Genomic DNA, 19990 nt, shown 5'->3' with positions numbered 1-19990 from the left:
GGGACAGAAGTCAGGTATGATATTTAGGTAGGGCGCAACGCACTGCGATGCTCCGACAACGCTGTGACAGCTTTGCAGCGTCTCCCTGTCATCCTGCGGCATACTCTGAGCCTCACTGTGCCCAATTAACCCCGTTAATCATTGTTATGGCTAACGAATGCACAAATTTTACACACACCGAGCAGCGGCCTCAGGATATCAGACTGTCAGTACCAGCTGTCAATGTTCAAACCTGACTGGAGAGGATCGCCTAAGCATGAAAGAAGTCCACAGTCACGTGCAGGCACATGTATCTGTGGATTATCCGTGTGTGTGTGTGTGTGTAGGACCTCAGGTTGATAAGATGTCTTATGAGCTGGCATGAAATGACAACTATTGACCGCTGAGGCCAACTGACAAGATGAATTTCAGTGCTCTAGTTCCTTCACTGAAGCTTGAAGCTCCTGGGAAGCTCTGGCGGGACCCGGACTGATGAACACAGACTGTAATCCATCACTTTACTGTTCATGTATTAGAGCTGTGTCCACAGTAGAGCAGACCAATAGACCATTAGCTCTGTAATTAGCCAGGCACTAGCACAGAGAAGTAGGCAGCGTACAGAAACACTATCTCAGCCACAATTAGCCAGTAAACTTTAATTAGCATCCTGATTAAAGACACAGAGGCAGAAAATCCTTGAGCAAATTTCCCAGCCTCCTACTCGCTAGCAACTCTGACAGCAGAGTCCGAGTTGGGCTGCGTCTGCGTTTTTCTGAACAAATATGTGTGCAGGCCTGTGGTCTATCTGGGTTTTAAACTAACGCGACTCAGCACTTACACACACTTAGGACGGGGACACAGCAGCTGACGACACAGCAAGTAGGGGCAGAGAGGGCTTCGCTGTGAAACAAGAGCTGGATGTAGCTCACACTCAAAGTGTTCACACAGCCTAAGCTGTATGATCTGTGGGCGGCCAGGAATTATGTGAACTGTGTACATGCACATTACACTACTGTTTTAAAAAAAAATGCTAAAAGAATCCCAAGACAGAAAGTTAACTTTTAAGTTAAACAAGTAATAAAAAAAATCCATACATATCCACACAGTTCAGCATGTGTTAGAAATGTATTTCTCTGCATACATTAGAGGGTTCTGCTGGACATCCCCTGCAGACAATCATGGACATGGACTGAAGATGAAATTAGGACACACAAGCTGCATCAGCCATGTTAATTCAGAAAGCATAATTTCCTCTCTAAGGTTACAGCTTGAACTTAACCAACTACAACTGTCAGAGAACAGCTGCCACAAAGATGTAAGTAGAAGAGGAAAGGGAGACAGTGGCGCATTGCTCAGTTCTCAATAATTTGCTGCTGTGGAGGTGGAGAAGAATGACAAACAACCTCAAAACAGTGTTTCAGAAGGGCAGAGACAGAAATTACCAATAGATCCATGTCTGTTCACCCTCCTTTGTCAACTCTGACCACCAGACTGCAGGAGTCATGGAACAGCTTGTTTTTGTGTTAAGCTTGGTGTTTTCATCAAGCTGTCTGGTTTAGATCGATACAGTTTGGTGCGGGTTGGATCAGATAAACCTGATCCTGTTTGCATTTCCACAGCCAACCATGCCACCTCTTGGTAAGCAGCATGTACACTGGATGTACACTGGACGCCAAGCAGCGCGACACAGTATACAACGCTAATACACCCAACAAAGAAGAAAAACGTGACAAAGTGAACAAAAAGCAACAATGGAAGACATCCAGCAGTTCACCTTCTGTGTGATTGGCATGTGGCTCTTTGTTACAAAGCACAATCTGGCTTTGTTTCACAGAAGATTGTGCCATGAGAAGAAATGCAGCAGCCGCTGTCGCACAGACGATTGTTTCCACCAATTAAGGGACTCCCATGTTTCTAGCTCCACCCTCTAGGGTTGGATCAGTATGGCACCCCAAAGGGAGGGTACCAAAAAAGTGGGATGGTATGGTTCATTTATTTGGGGATCTGTCCTGGGATTAGTCAATGGAAACAACAACTGCCAAGAGGGAGTATTTCACCCTAGTAATCAACTGCACGTTTTAAAGTTGTTTCAGTGCCTTAACTCCTCTCTGCCTAATCTTCTTCTCCACCATCTTCTGCTTTCATCTTGCAGGTTCTTCTTTCTTTCCCCCTTTTTTTCAGGGTTGTCAAAGCTGGTCACCCATTTCCTGTTTGTGTGACACATGTTGATACAGCACAGTTTTACATTGGATGCCTTTCCTGACTCAACCCTCCCTATTTATCCAGGCTTGGGACTGGGACTAATGAGAGACAGCTTGTAACCTACTAGTGGCTGGTTAGAAAAACCCACTAAGCAACAGCAGGAGCAATTTAAGATTCAGTATCTTTCTCAAAGACATTCCACCATGTGAATGCAGGAGCTGGGATCAAACCTCGATCTTCAGATTGAGAGACCTAAGCCACGTTTCCACCAAGCAGACTGGTTCGGTTCGTCTCGCTACGGCGCGCTTTCAGCGGCGTTTCCACTGACTCATCCCGGGACAGATCCCTAAAAACCGAGATGAGCCGTCACACTTTTTTGGGACCCTTTCGTATGGGTGCCAGACTGAACTGATCCACTCTCGGAAGGCAGAGCAACACACTGCAGATCATTGATTGGTCAAAAGAATCATCACTTACCCCGACAGCGGCTGTATTTCTCCTGGTGGCTCACAGACTTCTCTGAAACAAAACTTGATTGCACTTTGTAACTGAGAGTTACATGAAAATCACAGAGAGGACGAAATGCTGCATGTCTTCCATCCGTGCTCTTTGTTTACTGTGTCGCGTTTTCTTCTTTGTTGGATTTAATAGCGGGGTAAGCTGCTACGGCGTCGCGCTATTGTTTAACAGCTGCGGCTTCCAGCATCAGACTTACACGCCGCCCACCACGAGAGGGCACAGTTTGCTGTGGAAACGCAAACGGGATCATGTACCAAACCGTCCCAAACCATACTGAACCGACCCAGACTGCTTGGTGGAAACGCAGCTATAGACTCGACCACAGAGCTTCTCCTGCATCAGGCAGAAATTAGAAGCTTTATACACCAGCTCCTAAAGGCCAAGACTATCTGGATCTGAAATGCTGCCTGAATGCAACGAAACAGAGTCAGTGGAAGTGAACACATTGACCAGGAGAGATACCAGGCAGCCTAACAATCCTGACTGAACACGGATCTGGTGGAGTTTAGCTGTAATTTTACAAGACTGTGAAAAACTTAACGTAACTACTCTGCAGCCACATGCTGCATGCTGCTTCAAAGAAGATGTAAGAATGGTGATAATGATCCAAATCAATTGAGAAAAAAAAACCCATGTCAAGTAAAGAACAAGTAAAATAAAAAAAAACGCAAACAAACACAAAAAAACACACAAGCGAGAACCAGTCACTTTTAGGAACTGGCCCTATGAAACTTAAAAGTCCCCCTCTGCTGGCCATGTGAAAAAATGCAGGTTTGAGACAATTAAGCATTACATTGGATTGAATTTCCTACAGCTGCATCTTTTTTTTTTAATCTAGTGTGTGCATAAGTTCAGTTCAAGAAGTAAACATCAAGATGCCCACCTTCCTCCCTCTTTGTTTTTCAACCCCACATCTTCATCATCCTCCTGCAGGTCATCCAGAACTGATGCGAAGATGGAGGAAAGAAAAACAAACCAGCTCAATATACAATATTTACTTTGATGACAAGACACAAACAGAGTAAAAGAAAAACAAAAACAGGATCCTACAAAACAAAGTCATATAGGGCCAAACAAAAGAGAAGCCAGTGACACAGCCCTGTCTGCCATCGCCACTGCAGGTGCAATGATTCATGGGAGAATTCATCTAGGAATGAGCCAGTGAGCCATAAATCACCTCTACTGCAAGACATCTGCACGAACCAAACACAGCCTGCTTTTTTATGTGTGTCTGCTGAAGTTTTGTATGTGTGTGTGTGTGTGCATGTGGAGGGGTGTGGTGTGTAAGTCTTCCAGTGTGAATGTATGCGTGTGTGGAAACCCAGTACGTAGATCATTATTTAAATCTCTACCACAAGATCCTGGCTGCTGATTTCACGAAGGCTTAGCTCATTGATTTGTGACTGAGCAGCGAGACATATTTAAAACATGAACTGACGATTTCCTCTTCTTCCTCCTCTGCCATTCACTCACTTTCTTTCTACTTGTCTGTCATGCATCAGAGCCAGTGTGAGCCATTGGAGCAGAACTTGGTTTAAACTAAGTCACTCTGTTGTATCGCACTGTTTTATTCTGCTAAGACTCCCTTCGTCTCCCTCCTCCACCTCTCTGCACTGCGGACTGTCCCTCAGCAGCGAGCCGGTCTTTAAAGCAACATATTTATCTCTGCATCAATGACATCACCAGCCAACGGAGAGGCACAGAGAGAAAGAGGTAGCGCGAGGGGAATAGAGTAAGAAATAAAAAAGATATGTTGCATCCAGGCTACTGCCTGTCTGCTGGAGGTTACTCCCCCTGAGGAGGAAGAGGAGAAAGTTTAAAGACCAAAGAGGGAGAAAACATGTTGTGGTTTATGTATATAATGTGGGTTAAACCACCTTTCATTGTCTATGTCCCTCTCATACTGTAAAACCCTCCTTGTGGTGTTTTTTTACTGCCTGCTTTAAGGTTATTCAGAGGCAAGTACAGGTGTCTACCATCCTAAATAAACTGCACCTTGCTGCCTGGAAGGTATAGAGTAAGGAAAAGGCAGGTGGTTAAAGACATGAGCAGAATACAAGGTGGGGTGGAGATCAAGCTGCAGAGCCCCGAGGAATGCTTCACTCAAACAGACAAGCTGACCTTTTTATGTTTTAGTTCCAAAAGAGTGGTTTTGGTATTACTCAGACAGCTTTTCTTTACACGATGTGTGTTGCTCTTTTGTCGCCTATATGCTTCTTATCTATTTTCATTTTCTTCTTTCTGAAACACCTTTCAGCGCCTCTTTTGGCCCTTGCAACCGTGGATAAATACAACAATGGCAAAGCTTCAACTGATGGCAAAGCCTTATAGCCCTACCACCATCACCCCATTCACTTACACATGAATCTAAAGTCCCTCACCGAGGACAGAGTCCCAGATAACACACAGTGACACACACGAACACACACCTGGGGAATACGTCTGCTCCTGTGCAAGAGCCTCAGTGTCACTGATCATATATAGTGCTCATGTGTTGAAACTTAGCTTTTAATGCTAATTATTTGCAATTCTATAAAATGTAATCAGTTGCTAAATTTGCAATTATAAAAAATAATTTTGATATGTGTCACAGCAAAAATGTGGTAAAACTCTGCAACTCTGAAAATCCTGCAAACTCTACCAAAAATGGTAGAGTTTGCAGGATTTTCCTAAAAAGTTAAATAGGCCTATATACCTGTGTTTCAGTGTCTGTGTCTGCCTCAATTCAGATTGTTTCAAGACTTTTCTGGGCAGAGGATAAGCTTGGTTGAATCGGCCAATTACAGCGTGCCCAGTGTGCAAGTGACTTTGCGTTTTGGTTAGTGAGTGGGGAAGCTATCTCAAGCAACTACGATAGTGGACGTTGCATGGTGCAAGAAAAACAAAACCAAAGTGAAACAAAACGCCCAACAGTGAAAGCTTTTTCTTAGATTAAGGTGAAGCTTGACTCAACTTTCACTTATTTTCCGACACTTGGAAAGCAGTTCAGGATGAACAGTGACACGAGTTGGCTTTCTGCTAACCAGGTATGAGTCAAATACCTGTGATTAACTTGTGCTAATATGCCAAGTTAGGTCCTTTTCTCATGAGTCTCTCCCATGTAGAAACATGATGCTGCAGGTGGTTGATGGGCTAGTGAGTGTGTCCCGAGCCAAAGAGGAGGAGACTAGTTGAATATTGTGTTGACTGACAAGTAACAAAAATTCCTGCAGACCTTTAAGTAAATAAATAAAACTGATGGCTTACAGGTAAAAAAAAAAAAAAAAAAAGCAAGGTTGATGACCTCTGTTCGATCTTGCTCTCCTTATTCAACCATGGAGAGGGTCCATGGGGATGGTAACCTCTGCCCACAGATTCATCTCCCTCATTTTTGCGACATGGCTGACTCCTGCCTGTTGGTCAGATTGAGAGGATCTCTTAATGTTTCACCTTTACATTCACGCTAGGTTGAAAATCAGCTGCTTCCATCCAACCTAGTGTATCAAAGGAGAGCCTTCTCAGATCCTCGCCTTTCGACTGAAAGGTGATGTAGGGGAGCTGAACTTTCTGAATGGAGGATACAAAAAGGGTGCAACAATGGCCTCTAGTCAAACACAGCACCAGCAGTGCACCAGTGTATGGTGGGATATCAGAACAATGTTCTCCTACCTAGTTGTTATGGTTACAGTACATGAAAGAGTGAACCGCAGAATATGTTCCTGTTCCTTAATAAAATAGGACTCATGAGATGAAGCAGCCGGGGAGCAGAGTGGACATGGAAGCGAGGTGTGAAATTAACAGATTCAGTCGGACTTCTTACAAGCTGTAGCAGTTACAACCCCTTGTTCTCCAGCATGGCTTTCTTCTTTTCTCACAGCCTCATCCTGTCGTATTCCAACAGGCACTCAGGAACATATTTGCTGCTTTTTTCCATTTCTTGAAGCAGCTGGGGCCCCTCTCTCTTTTCCTCTATTTACTCACCATATCAGCTCTTCCTTTGCTCTTTCCTTGTCCACTGAGCCAATCCAATCATTTGTAGCCTGATCCAAAGGGTCTTATCAGACTGACTGTTTATCTGTTTGCATTTCACTGTCTTATCTACTGAGGTGTTGTCCATCTGTTGCAATCGACAAAGCGCTGGCTCTAACTGCTTATTTAAATCCTTATATATAAAAGAAAAGTTTGCTTAGCACTTATCTTTTTTTAACTACCTTTGAGCATCACTTTATGCAATCTCATATTTTCACTCCTACGGCAACAAAACAGTACATTGTTGGCCAATTAAGATATTCCCAGGGAGGTTGCTGACAAACACAGCAAAGACAAATTCCCAACAGTTGTATGTGTTTAAAAAGACTCATTAACTTTTAAAAAATAACAAACAAACAAAACAACAACAACAACAAAAAAAACTCAGTTTTTTTCCATCAAAAAGAACACTATCAAACATCTTCCTGGTTTTTGTAAACATTTCTTAAGGTTAAAAGTTCTTTTCACATTGTTGTAAGGTTACACTGTGTAAACTTATTGTATATATCCTATATACTCTTTTTGTAATGTTTGCACTGCACACTTGCTGCTGTAGCACCGTAACTGTTCTATATTTCATTTCATTGATAATATTTGTTCAGTTTTCTGCTGGTACTTAAGAATGTGTGCATACAAAATAAAAAAAAAGCATTTACTTTGAGGTACTTTTGTAAACTAGTACTAATCCTTCAAATTACTTATTGAACACACACACACACTCAGTTGCCACTTTATGAGCTACACTTCTTCAGCTACTTGTTAACACAAATTTCTAATCAGCCAATCACGTCAGCAGCTTGGTGCATTTAGGCATGTAGAAAAGTGGAAAATGACATGCTGAAGTTCAAATCAAGCATCAAAACGGAGAAGAAAGGTGAGAGGTTAGAGCGTGGCTTCATGTTGGTGCCAGATAGGCTGGCGAGGGTCATAGGATGTTTCAGAAACTTGTGATCTACTGGGATTTTCACACACAACCTTCTCCAGTGTTTGTCAGAGAATGGTCCAAAAAGAGAAACTATCAAGTGAGCGGCAGTTCTCTGGGACAAAATGCCTTTTTGATGCCAGAGGTCTGAGGAGAGTGGACAGACTGGTTTGAGATGACAGAAAGAATAACAGTAGCTCCAATAATCACTTGTTACATCCAAGGTCTGCAGAAGACCATCTCTGAACGCACAAGACGTCTAACCTTGAAGCAGACTTTGACTGGTGTGGTCTTCTGAAAACCACACCAGGTGACACTCCCATCAGCTCAGAACAGTAAACTGAGGCTACAATTCACACGTGCTCACCAACACTTGACCATAGAAGATTGAAAAACCTTGCCTGGGCTGATGAGTCTGGATTTGCCAACAATAGCAGTTAATATAGCTGAAGAACAAAAAGCTAGCCACCAAAGTTACAGATTCAGTCCATGGAGCACGTGATTTCACCATTAAGCTAAAGTGGTGCCCAAGAGAACAATAAGTTTATGTTTAATGTTACATCTGTGTCCCACCTAAAAATGTTGCACTGACTGAGGATGCCATGTTCAGGTTTAATCATAGACACCTCCTCATACTTGGCACACCTCTAATAAGCTCCTCCAGTCTAGACATGAAAGCTTATGTGGGCTAAACAGCAAACACCGAAGACATCTGCAGGGCATCATCCATTCAGCCGCCATTACCCCACAGATAGGCTCTCCCAGTCCCACGTTAGCCATCATCATCAGTCAATATCCTGCCTAAGCACCCATATAGACCCAGCATTCAGTCTCCCAGCCAATTAAGTCGCAGTTATGAGTCCAGCAACACGGCTCTGATGGGATGAATGACAAATAATCAGACGAGCTTGGTCCAAAATGAGCCTGGGCCTAATTGGAGGACATTAAGTGCGCAGAGGGTAACTTGGACCAGACGGAGTGGTTAAGGGGCTGTTACAGCGGGAGTGTGTAGCGGTAATACTGGACGGAGCGAGATGGCAAGCATTTAGAAGTTGCTCTACATTTTGCTCTACATTTTGCAGTATCATTACTTTCCCCTTATGCTCTCTCCACCTCTCCAATACCTCTCTTGAATCTACACAAGGTGAGATGTTCAAGTGTGAAGAAAAAGATAGTGAGACTTGTGAGAGACTTCTGGTAAAAGAAAGGAGCACCAAAAGGAGGAGCTGAGAAATTCAGAGCATGAGGGATTGAACAGAGTGCAACATTTCATCATCAAAACTCAAACAAGCAGCTATTCAGAAGACGAAGAAGTAGAAGACGAAGAAGAAGAAGAAGAAAAAAAAGCCCTGAACCGTGTCGATTTGTTTCGCAGGGTGAGAAGCCGGCGGTGAGATCAAACAGGCCTTTGATATTTCTGTCATGTATAAAGGAAACCGTACTCTTGGGGAGGATACACTGGTGAACAAGCTCTTCTTATTTTCACTGTTTATCTTATGCTGTCTGCCAATGTATACATAATACCTCAGTGGAATCAGAAAAATACACTACGCAGGCTTCTCTTCCTCAGTAGCGTATAGATACAAAACCCTTGTGCTTTGTGTGCTGTGCCTGTCAGAAGAATTACAGCATCCTATTTCTTTGACAAGGCTTCCCTCGCTGTCATAAAAACCCCAAACGCTGCAACCAGTGGTTCAATGCAAGGTGCTAAATCTACTTTTGTGTCCGTCTTCTTTCTTTCCCCCTGCCTCTGTGTTTGCCTGAATATACGTCATGTGGGCAAAAGACATCAAAAGTCGATGTACTGATGAAGAGGAATGGCTGCAAGGTAATTGTAGGCAAGGTATTAAAGGGGATGCAGGAGTAAAGGAGACAAAGTACTGTGCCATCACATCAGTTACTGAAGGAACAATTAGCACTGCTGTGATATTGACAGGTCCCATCATACAGCATGTGTACGCTACACTCTCTCTCATTCTACCTCTTTCAATCTTGAGGAATAAAAAGACATTCACACAAACCCCGGAGTACTATCATTCTGCTGTCTCTCAACCTCAGGAATCAATGCACCAATGAAGAAAAAGTAGACTCTGGCAGAAAGTACGCGATGGCAAATCAAATTACCTAGCTGAGAAATCATTATTCATAAGCCACTAGAGCCATCTGGCTTTTAGATTCATTCTGCTTTGTGGTTCAATAAGGCCAATAACTTACTGCATAAACTCTGCGCTAATTGTGTTACTGTGTGGGTGTTTGCCCCGGCAGACTGGCGTTTGATATATGCAGCTTTTGTAGCCTGACGATGCGCCTGTGAATGAATGACCATACACACAACTACCGCACACACACCCTCAGAAGGTTTCAGTAAAGGTCGAGTATAAAAAGGAGTCTTACAACAGTGTGAAAGACTGCTAGACAACTGCTATACATTAGTGTGTGAAAATGTGTGTGTGACTCTGTCTGCGACTCCGTGAAGGATTAATTGATGGCTGCCGTGCCGTCATCCAGATTTCATTTCCTTCGGGAGAGAGATGTGCATCCTAGCAACAATCTTACTGTCTCCACACACACATACATACACACATACCAGAACTGCTTGATGTGAGCATATCTCTCTGTCTTACTCACACAGACAGCACACGCTCTCATTTTTCAGCTGGTGAAGCTCTGCACATTGAGGAAACTCCAATCAACTGCATCTCGGCTGATCAAGTCCAACCGCTTTAAATTTAATTCTCAGGTTTCAGGACTTTGAAAGAAAGTTTCAAGTCGCCTGCTGGGAGCCTGTGATTGGGGTTGCTATACTTAAACGCAGACCCACTGATTTATGAGAACGGCCGGGAGATGTGAGGATGATTAGGATGAGTCATCAACAAGGAGCCGAGTCATGGCTGGATTTCCCGGACACCTTGAGGGATGTTATTGTGATGCAAGACAAGGAAACAATTGATGCAGTGAAAGAAATATGGCAGGCTTTTGTTTGTCAGTGAAGCACAAACTTTATGGTGTCTGATTTTGTACAAACACAAATTCTGTATTTGTATATGTGTGTAAACGGTTGATGTAACAGAATATAAGACACTAAATTGGCAGCCCTGTCTGTGGATATATTCTGCAGTACTGTAGTTTTTAGAATGTGACAGACAAAGTGCTGCGTCTCTTCTGCTATGAGGCCCGATAGCATCACTGGACCATTTGGCTCAAACTGAAAGTGCCCGCTATAAATCCAGAAACTCCTCTTCTCTCCAGGCGAGCTCATTTTGCTCTGGTAAAGGATGTGTCCGCAGTTCCTTAGAGCAACAGAACAGCTGGAGCTTCCTCAACTTGACAAAGCAGGTCCCAGTCTCTCAGAGAGAACGATGCTGCATGTTGCACTGATCCACTGCTGATCCAGAGAAACTGGACCAGTGGGAGACATTCAGAGTCTTAGCTGAGTGCCTCCAAAGATGTGTGTTGTGAAGGCTTAATTGGAAGAGGGAGAATGGTGTCTGAGGATGTGAAACATAATGATGCTGCCCTCTCCATATTCTCTCTGACCTTTCCTCTCTTGTTTTCTTTGCGTTCCTAAACTTCATGTTGTGTCATTCTCACATTTTTCACATGTCCACTCTCTGTCTCCTCTGAAAGTATTCAAACAACTTCGCTTAGAGCAATATTTACACCAAAGAGTAAGACGTCTGGTAGGCCACTTCACAAGCAGTGGAATGAATGCCTTTCAGACAGGCTAAAACACAAGAATATAAAGAAAGAAAAAGCTAACACTCTATGGGATTTATTATTTGGATCCAATACTTGGCTGCCTATTGTTGACGCATAATTGCCCGAGGCACAGAGCCAACAATTAACATTGCTGCTGGATTTAGAATAAATTAGAGCCATATATTGTTGCCTGAAGTTATTCCAAATTAGCATATTAGTTACATCAGTCTAATGGCCACCCTCCATGCAATAAGAAAATGCCAATGTGAAACGATTCTTCCAAAAGTACATTATTTCCCTCTACAATCCCTCAGCTGCTGAGACAAAGTAACTGATTGGATATGGGGACATGAAAAATGGAAATTAATAAAAAGAAGTAATTACCTGTGGATTATCTATGAGGAGTAATTAAACAGCATTGGTGAATGTGTGACACTGATATGCCTGTAGAGCTTTATGAATTATACTGATGTCACATCAGCCTGAGGTTATTGTTCTGCTTTATGATGTGTCTGATGTTAGTGAGATCGTACATCAAGCTGTGAACAGACTGAAGGTGATTGCACTGATTTCTGCCTTAAGCTAATCCAGGACAGGTGACGGTTAGCATACAGCTGTCTTCTTCCAGGTTTTTTCATTTCTTCATAGAACCCACTGTTTCCTTTACATATCTTAAAGAAGAAGTCACCAAGAAGGACGCAAGAAGCTAGCTAAGCAGTCTGGAAACAGGCTAACAGTTAGCTAGGATAAATACAAATGTATATGTGCTTTCTTTTCCTCCAAGCTTCACCAATGCACTTAAAAAAAATAATTTTGTCACACTACTACAATGAAAAGTTGGTACTTAAAAGATATATTTCAGTTTTTGGAACCTTTTGAAATAGAGTACCAGAATTAGCCAGGAGATCATTTTCATCCACAGGTCCTAAATTGTCACAGTTCATTGTAAAATATCCACTAACACATAACTGACTGAACTAAAGGCACAGAGGACCAGAGGAGGATGAAACCGAGGACCAAATTCCTTATTTGACTCAGCAAACAAGGTTTAATCGATGTCACACTATAGACTGTATTAAGAATGGACGTACTCTCCGAAACAGGGTTTTGAAGCAAATTGTTGGTGGGAGCCGTACTGGAAATAGGGTGGGCTTTGAGCCTTCATACTAACAGCTATATGGAACCAGCCTGTCACTCAGGTCGGCTGTGCCTCTGGTTGGGCCAGCTCATAGTCTGTATATCGTCTATATCACTGAGTTAGCTATTTACCGAATTCTGTGTTTTACCCTCACAACCACTTGTTCATGGTAGCAGAAACATGGCTAAAAGGTGTAATTCATCCTAATCTTTAGGCTTAAAACAAATGACAAAAATATTTTTATAAATGAAAATTGCTCTGTTGTAGTGTAAATTGTGATATGTTAGGATTAAACAACAGTTGTGTTGTAAATGATGTTGGTAAAGTTACCTTGGTAGCTTTACTACTGCTGCTGTCCCTGCAGATGTGAAGAAAAGAGCTAACCTTACTCTTCCTTTTTGCCTTCATGTAATTACTTCCACGCCTTATTGAGAATCTTTCTAAACAGATGTCAGACATGAGCTGAGTGGTTTACAGGAACCAACCAAGGACACTGGGAGGAACCAAAAAGGCCCAAATGGAATAGCATGCTAACTGTTCAGTTGTTAATTTGGCGGCTTAAGCTACATGGGAGACAGAGAAAAATGTTAAAAAATCATAGTACATTAACAAAATGAAAGAGCAGTTATACCCTCCATGTCCTTCAAATGTCTGTGATGAGGCACGTATGGTCACGCACGCGCAAACAAACAGAGACAGTGAGAAGGACAGACAAAGCAGGACGTGTCTCCTCTCTGGCTCCCCGAGCGGGTGTCCATCAGACTAAATGAGAGATGAGAGGTTGAGTTGGTGTGATTTGGATATGATCCTAATGAATGAAACCTGGCTGACAGACGGACCAACCGCATTCAAGCGTACGGACAAGCACTGGCAGACCTGCATGCCAACACACACACATCGACGTACACACTTTGAAACAAAGGGAGAGAAAATCCATGACTATTGGCAGCTGTCACCTTCAATCAAAGTATTTCTCTGCAGGTCTTAGGGAGTGTTCGGCAGAGAGGTGAGGCAAGGACGCATGAAAGCTTCAATAACAGCCTGAATTTCTCCTCTACAACAAAGGGGGAAGGAAAGAGCGCGAACAAAGTAAAAGGCTTCTTCTTTTGCTTGATTACAGCTGCACCTTCACACACAGGAGAAAACCCTTAAGAGGGTATTTATAGGGCTCACTTAATGATTAATGGCCACATATCAGCGAGGTGTATGCAGGCAGCATGGCGTGACCGTAGCTGTCTCAGCAAGCCAGGACACACACACCTGCCAGAAAACACAGACTAAGAGACATTTGCCTCTGTGGACGTGACAGTGGGAGTCAGACAGTCAAGGCTGATCCACCTATATTTTACCTAATGGAATGGAAGGATCCCTGCTGGGTGCTGTTCAGCTTAATTTCCCCTGGCACCACAGTCAGCCAGGGGGGCGCCCCTGCATGATTATTCACATCCAAACACAAATATATTACTAAGAGCATAGCATAGTTTATGTCCGCTCCAGCAGGCATGTCAGTGCCCCGGCTCTGTGTGACACCACAACACGGCTACTCCTAAAATTAATAAAACAGTGTTTTGATTTAGGCTAATAAACTGCAGCTGCAGCTATCATTTTGAAATGAATAAAATGATCCAGAGAACATTAATTTAACAGTCCACAAACTTTTAATCTTCATTCAGCTAAATCACCCTAACAGTTTCTGGTGCAAGATAAGAAATGTCCCACTCCCAAAGCTTGTTTGTGATTACAGTGTTCATAGTTTTCAGTTATGTGACCAGCGTAAAAGCCTGGAGAGCATGAGGAGGCTCTTGTGATCATTCCATGGAGCTACAGCACAGGTTTTCTAATTGTGCATCTCTCCAGAATGCAGAATATTTTTATAACCTGAAAGAGAAACAGAGCTAGGAAAAGAAACTTTTAGTCTGGATCACTGCTAGTCCTCAGACAGCATCCTCTACACCTGAGGTTCCCTAATTGTTCAGACCACAACCCCCAAAAATAGCTGTGCTAAAGATCAGCCATCCCCTGCTGTGGGAATACACTAACAGGCCAATCAAAACAAACAGACAAAAACAAACAAATAAACATATTGTTGTGTTACCTTAATTAATCTGCCAATGCTGATGCCATTATTACTGTGGTTTAGTTACCTTAAGGGTCTTCAACAAAGATATGTGGAAACAGATCAAACATTCTTTGTTTGCAGGGTTTTATCTTTATTATTTATTTTACCTCTGTTATTGCTTATATTTCTGAGTGAAAGATATGGTCAGAAATGTCAGTTGGTGTAATTTTCCGCATTAAAAAATGATATTGTGCAAAAATTGACTATGAATACAATTTTATCAATCTAAACTGTAGAAATGAAATTTAAAATGATTTTGAACCAACTGACCCAAAAATAGACAGAAAACATCGATGTCCAAGGCATACTAACTTGCATGGTACAATAAGACCCATAGACAAGAGGGTTTATTATTTAATATTTTTGTGCTTTTGTGGTTGTACGATTTGACAATTTAATGTGACTGATTCTTTTAAAGTTAAATGGTATTAATTTGTTAGGATTGTCACATTAAATACTATGACACTAACAGAAACGCAAACTGCACATTTAAACAAACATCTAACATGTTATTTTACCAAGTTTAAAGCACATTTTTTGACAACAACCCTTATTTGTCAGTGTCTCTTTTACAATATTGGATGAAAAAAAATATTGTCAACACTTTTGAAGTTAGGTGAGTTTTCTATATAAGCGAGACCGCTTTATTACTCGAGACTAGAGTATGCAGATAACATTGGCTGTGAAAAGAGTGATGCTGTGACTGTAAGGTGCGAAGCTAAAATACCAACTAAACTGACGCTGAAGTCGCAGCACTGACATCACAAACCCTTGGCTCACTGAATCTGACAGTGGTATTAGCAGTTCTGTGTGCTGATCTGTGAGTGAACATATGCTTCACATGTATTCATAATTTTTCTGTACGTACGTGTTTCCACAATAGTTCCTGTGTGTGTCTCTGTCTCTGAGTGTGCATGAGTGATGACCTCTCCCAGACTCAATTATTTCTCTGCCTGTAGCAATAAGGATTAGAACTTTTTCCCCGCCGTAGAGAGAAACTTCAATTCATTTGTTGGAAATATGACAATAAAAAAGAAATTGGTTTTCTTTGGCTGAGGAGATAGAAAAATCTAAGAAATAATTTTCTGCCTACAGATTTTCCAGTTTGGAAAAAAAAAGCTTTTGAGTTTTTATTTTTATGAAAGAATATCATTTCACATAAAGGGGGCGGGAGATTAAAGGGCAGATGTGCCTGAAGTAGATGGTTGTAAACAACATATTGAGGGCAGAGGACCTCACAACAAAGCAGCTGGTTAACAACACACACTCACAGCAGTGCCCAGTGAAGGCTGTAAGAGCAGGCATGGTGGAATTCCTCCGGCACAGTCGGGCGACTGTCAGAGCACTAAACACAACAGCTGTTAGGTTTTGACACCTGGACTGAACACTGCAGAGCTGAATGCCAGAGGTCACACTGGTGGATTTACTGTTTGATGGACTTCACAGAACTACTCTAAATTCCTTATTTCTTGTCCGAATTACACAAAAGCGGTACAAGTGAAAGATGATTGGAGTCACAAATGCCACTGGAATAGGGAATGAATACCTTCGCCTCCCCTGCTGAGCGAGTAAATGGCTTTTTGGATGTCTGACTGAGTGTGTAGTAAAGCTTAGAAACGTCTGGAGCTTTTTTTTGTAAATGCAAAGAAAATCCCACACAAGGCAGCGCAAGGTTTTGATGTTGAAAGCTTTGCTTAAAGATGCATCGAGCATACTTTGTGTGTGTGCTTGTACTCGTGTACAAACTGCAAAAACATCACAAGCAGCAGATAAAGGCAGTGATTTTTAAAGGCTTACTGAATGATGTGTAATTTTGTGTGTGCAAAACAAAACAATCTATCTGCAAAACAGGGTATTTGTCTCTATGCTTCACATTTAATATGAAAGATTGGAGAAGACATTTTCTCATCCATCGATTAACTTTGCACCATTCTTCTTCTCGCCTCTGTACATACATTCAGCCATAATTGGCTGTAATCTATCATCTGTCTCTCTCTCTCTTCTTAACAAATAAACAAACCCATCCCAATTTACTGTCTGATTGATTCTGCCCACTCTTTTTTTACATTTATCTTTGTCTTAATGCATTTAAGCGAGCATGTTGTCATCATCAGTGTGATAGACGGGCGGAGGTCTTTCTCTTGGCGAGAAGGTTGACAGAGATGACTTTTAGTGCATCTGAGCTAAATGAAACCTCACTACATGCTTACTCAAGAGGACCCTGCATCACATCTGTAACACCTCACCACATTAGATGTCAGTTAAGCAAGAGGCAATTTACACAATTGCACTGACGGCATCCTCATGCCAAAGCACACTGTTGGCTGCTGTGTGTTGGAAGCAGTGGCCTAAAGGCCTGACACTGCAGAGGATAACAAGCTTATACTTTTTTGTTTACTTTTGTGTGTTTGTGTGGTAAGAAATATACATTTGTTTAATAATAAAATCTATTATTTTTTTCAATTTAACATATTGTATGTTCAATATATAACCTTGTTATGCTGTGTTCATGTTCAGCATGGGAAATAACCTACTCCTCCACTCCCTAACAGTCACAAGGATGCATTTAGGTACCTAAACTTGGTACCTTTTGATTTCACTTGAATCGGTACCCGGTACTTTTGACAGAATTTGGTCAGTACCTCTAAAAGTACCTAATTAGGTACCCCTTCCTATTATATATACATTTATATTGTCATATTATTTATCATTAGCTGTTGAAAGGACAGTCTTTAAATGTCATTTTTGGACATGTAATTTTAGTCTCCTGAAAGTGCAGACTGTTACTTCAGACAACGTCTTTTTTTCTGACGTCTACTGAGTGTCCATTTATGATGCCCACAGAATTTCCCATAACTATCTGCAAACCCCTAACATATTGCATTTATCTTATCAGTGTAGTAAGCTATATGAAAAATTGTTTTAATATTTATAGTATTAGTAGGTGATCAAAGTGTAAAGTCACAGTTGAAATCGCCAATTGCCACAAATCATTTTGTGACAATTCCCTATGGCTTGGGATGTATCTATTAACACATTGATGCAGTCCCAGTGATGTCACTCATGAATATTGATGAGACAATAATGGTCTACTTCCTAGAAACACTGAGTCAACACAACCTTCGGTTAGTTGAGAAACTAACTGGTAAAGGGGTGCAGGCCTTCAATAACATGTGCCCTCCTGTGAGTCAAATCAAAACCCCCTCTTTTTGTCCACATATAGGCATAAAACAATACCACAGTTGTCAATAGGGTTCCCCATGCTTTTTGAGCAAGCCCCTGGTGGGCATTTGAGGAACTGCACCTTTTTTTGTCCAACAGATTTGGTTGCCACTTTATCCTGATACTGCATGTGTGTGCCACTCTTTATATCTTGATTCATCGGACATATCCCTCTGCTGCCACCTGTTGGGTGTTGGTGTGTAACGTGCTTGGGGTTCCTTTTTTCAAGCACCGAAAGAAGCTTTCAAGTCTTGTACTAAAGAAGAATGTATGGGTATGTACAGGATGAAAGTCAGTGAAGCCGGGGCATTTAGAGTTTTGAAAATTTATAAAATAAAACCAAATAAATCCCAGAGAAGTTTCCCATAATCAGCTTCAGCTCAGGTAACAGTAAGGGGTGGCGTACACTGATAGATGACTTCTGTCACTTTTGTTACTGTAAGAGAACCTGAAGATAATGCTACTTTAATTTGAAAATATATCCTTTCATCCTTTGCTGGAATAGAAGCAGGACCTCGCTGATGCAGCATCCATGCATAATCTCTCCTTCATAGGTAAAAGGTCATTACAGAAAACCCAGAGTCATACATTTGTGTTGTGCCTGCATTAAAACCATACAGTACAACCTTTTAAATGTGTGAACTCATAAAAAGTGGAAACACAAAACAGCAAGCTAGGCACTTAACTCTGCGCTCTCCCTGAGGACTAAACATCCTGCTGGTTCCTCTATGACTTTAAGACCAAGTGGTCATAAAAGTCACTCTGTAGCTGAGAACTGAGAGAAGAACCATTCAGTTAACGGAGCTTTGTTAGACAGAACACCTCAGATGGAATAAAAAGAGATGGACTAAAAGTGAAAATTTTAACAGAATCTTGTTCGCTTTCTTCAGATATCACATTTTTACAACATAATCCATACAGCTAGAGCGACTGATGCCCTATAAAGAGAACAAGGCGGTGACAGTGTCGTTCTGTCTATCTCTGAGTAATTATCTGCTCTTGTATTGGCGGGTCCTCGGGGGATCGTCACTTTGCCCGCTCCTTTCAGATGTGGTGCAATTATGGCTTCGTTTTTTGCAGCACTCAGCCATTCCACGAGCATTAAGGCAGGAGAGCTGAACATATATTTTCTTGGCAGTAAAAAGAGAGAAAGACCCCTAACACACACACGCACACACACATGCACGCACACATATTACAACCTCTCCTAGAAGTGCATGATATTAATTCCATGTTAGTAAGCTGACAACAAAAGGGAGGGAAACAAAAAAGGCTCTAAATAAAAAAGGAAAGTTACACAAGATGAAATTTACACAGAAATAAAGGAGGTGAACTAACAGGGGATAAAGTGAGGAGAAAGAATTTGTGCATAAAGTCAAGCAGAATCAAGAAAAGAGAAAGGGAGAGTTGGAGGGCTGCAAATGAGAGGGAGCCTGTCTATAAGTCTGGAAGCTTCTCCTCAGCTGCTGATCGGGCTGTTTTTCCAGACGCCGACACTAAACATCCTGTTCACTCGTCCTCACTCCCATAATCCTCTTATCCGAGTTGATTTCAGCACTGTGAAGTCACAAGCTACAGTCTGCAGTGAAACCGACGAAGCAGTGCTGGTCGCCTTTGTTTCCAGGGCACAGAATGAAGCCTCGGGAGGATGAGGAAGGGTAAAGGAGTTAAAGGTGGATAAGGAACTATTCAGAATCAGACTACATGCAAAACATTAAAAAACCTTGAAAATTGTGTGATCTACATTGTGTCTATGTTATTGCCTATTTGTCTATGCCTTTGAATGAGAGCCCTAAAAGGACATTTTATCATACATTTTCTACAGACTGCAAGTCCTTATGCCTTTGAAACTTTACTGAACATGAGACTGCAACAGCTGTGCCACAAAATGTTGCCAACTGAAGTGAAATAAAGTTTAAAAAGAGAAGGCATGTTGTTTTTTCAATTAAGCTGTTCTCAACAAAACTTCCTGCACTTTTCTTCACCCTAATCCCTCTTTCCCACATGTTTCCCCCTAAAGAATTCCTGCAGCTCTTCGATTTTCTTTGGGAGAAAAGCAAAGCAATAAAGATTTTGACTTGGTGCGTGTGTGTATGTGCGTATCCCACTGTGAGGGAGATGGCCGCCCAGCTGATCACCTCAACAGGAAGCTCCATGCTCGGTTAAAGTGATAACGCAAGCA

At 41.9% G+C, this 19990-nt stretch overlaps 1 protein-coding gene across 1 annotated transcript in view; it reads right to left on the bottom strand.

Annotated features, from left to right (window-relative positions):
* Window positions 1-19990, bottom strand: part of schip1 (schwannomin interacting protein 1) — a 279659-nt gene that overhangs the window by 140387 nt on the left and 119282 nt on the right. The window lies entirely within an intron of this gene.

The sequence above is a fragment of the Halichoeres trimaculatus genome, unplaced genomic scaffold (genome assembly GCF_033239565.1).
Source record: "Halichoeres trimaculatus isolate MK-OKI-2021-1 unplaced genomic scaffold, fHalTri1.1 fHalTri1_scaffold_9, whole genome shotgun sequence".
In the NCBI taxonomy this organism is placed as follows: domain Eukaryota; kingdom Metazoa; phylum Chordata; class Actinopteri; order Labriformes; family Labridae; genus Halichoeres; species Halichoeres trimaculatus.
The sequence above is the reverse complement of the archived record's forward strand: the minus strand, read 5'-3'. Positions and strand labels throughout refer to the sequence as shown.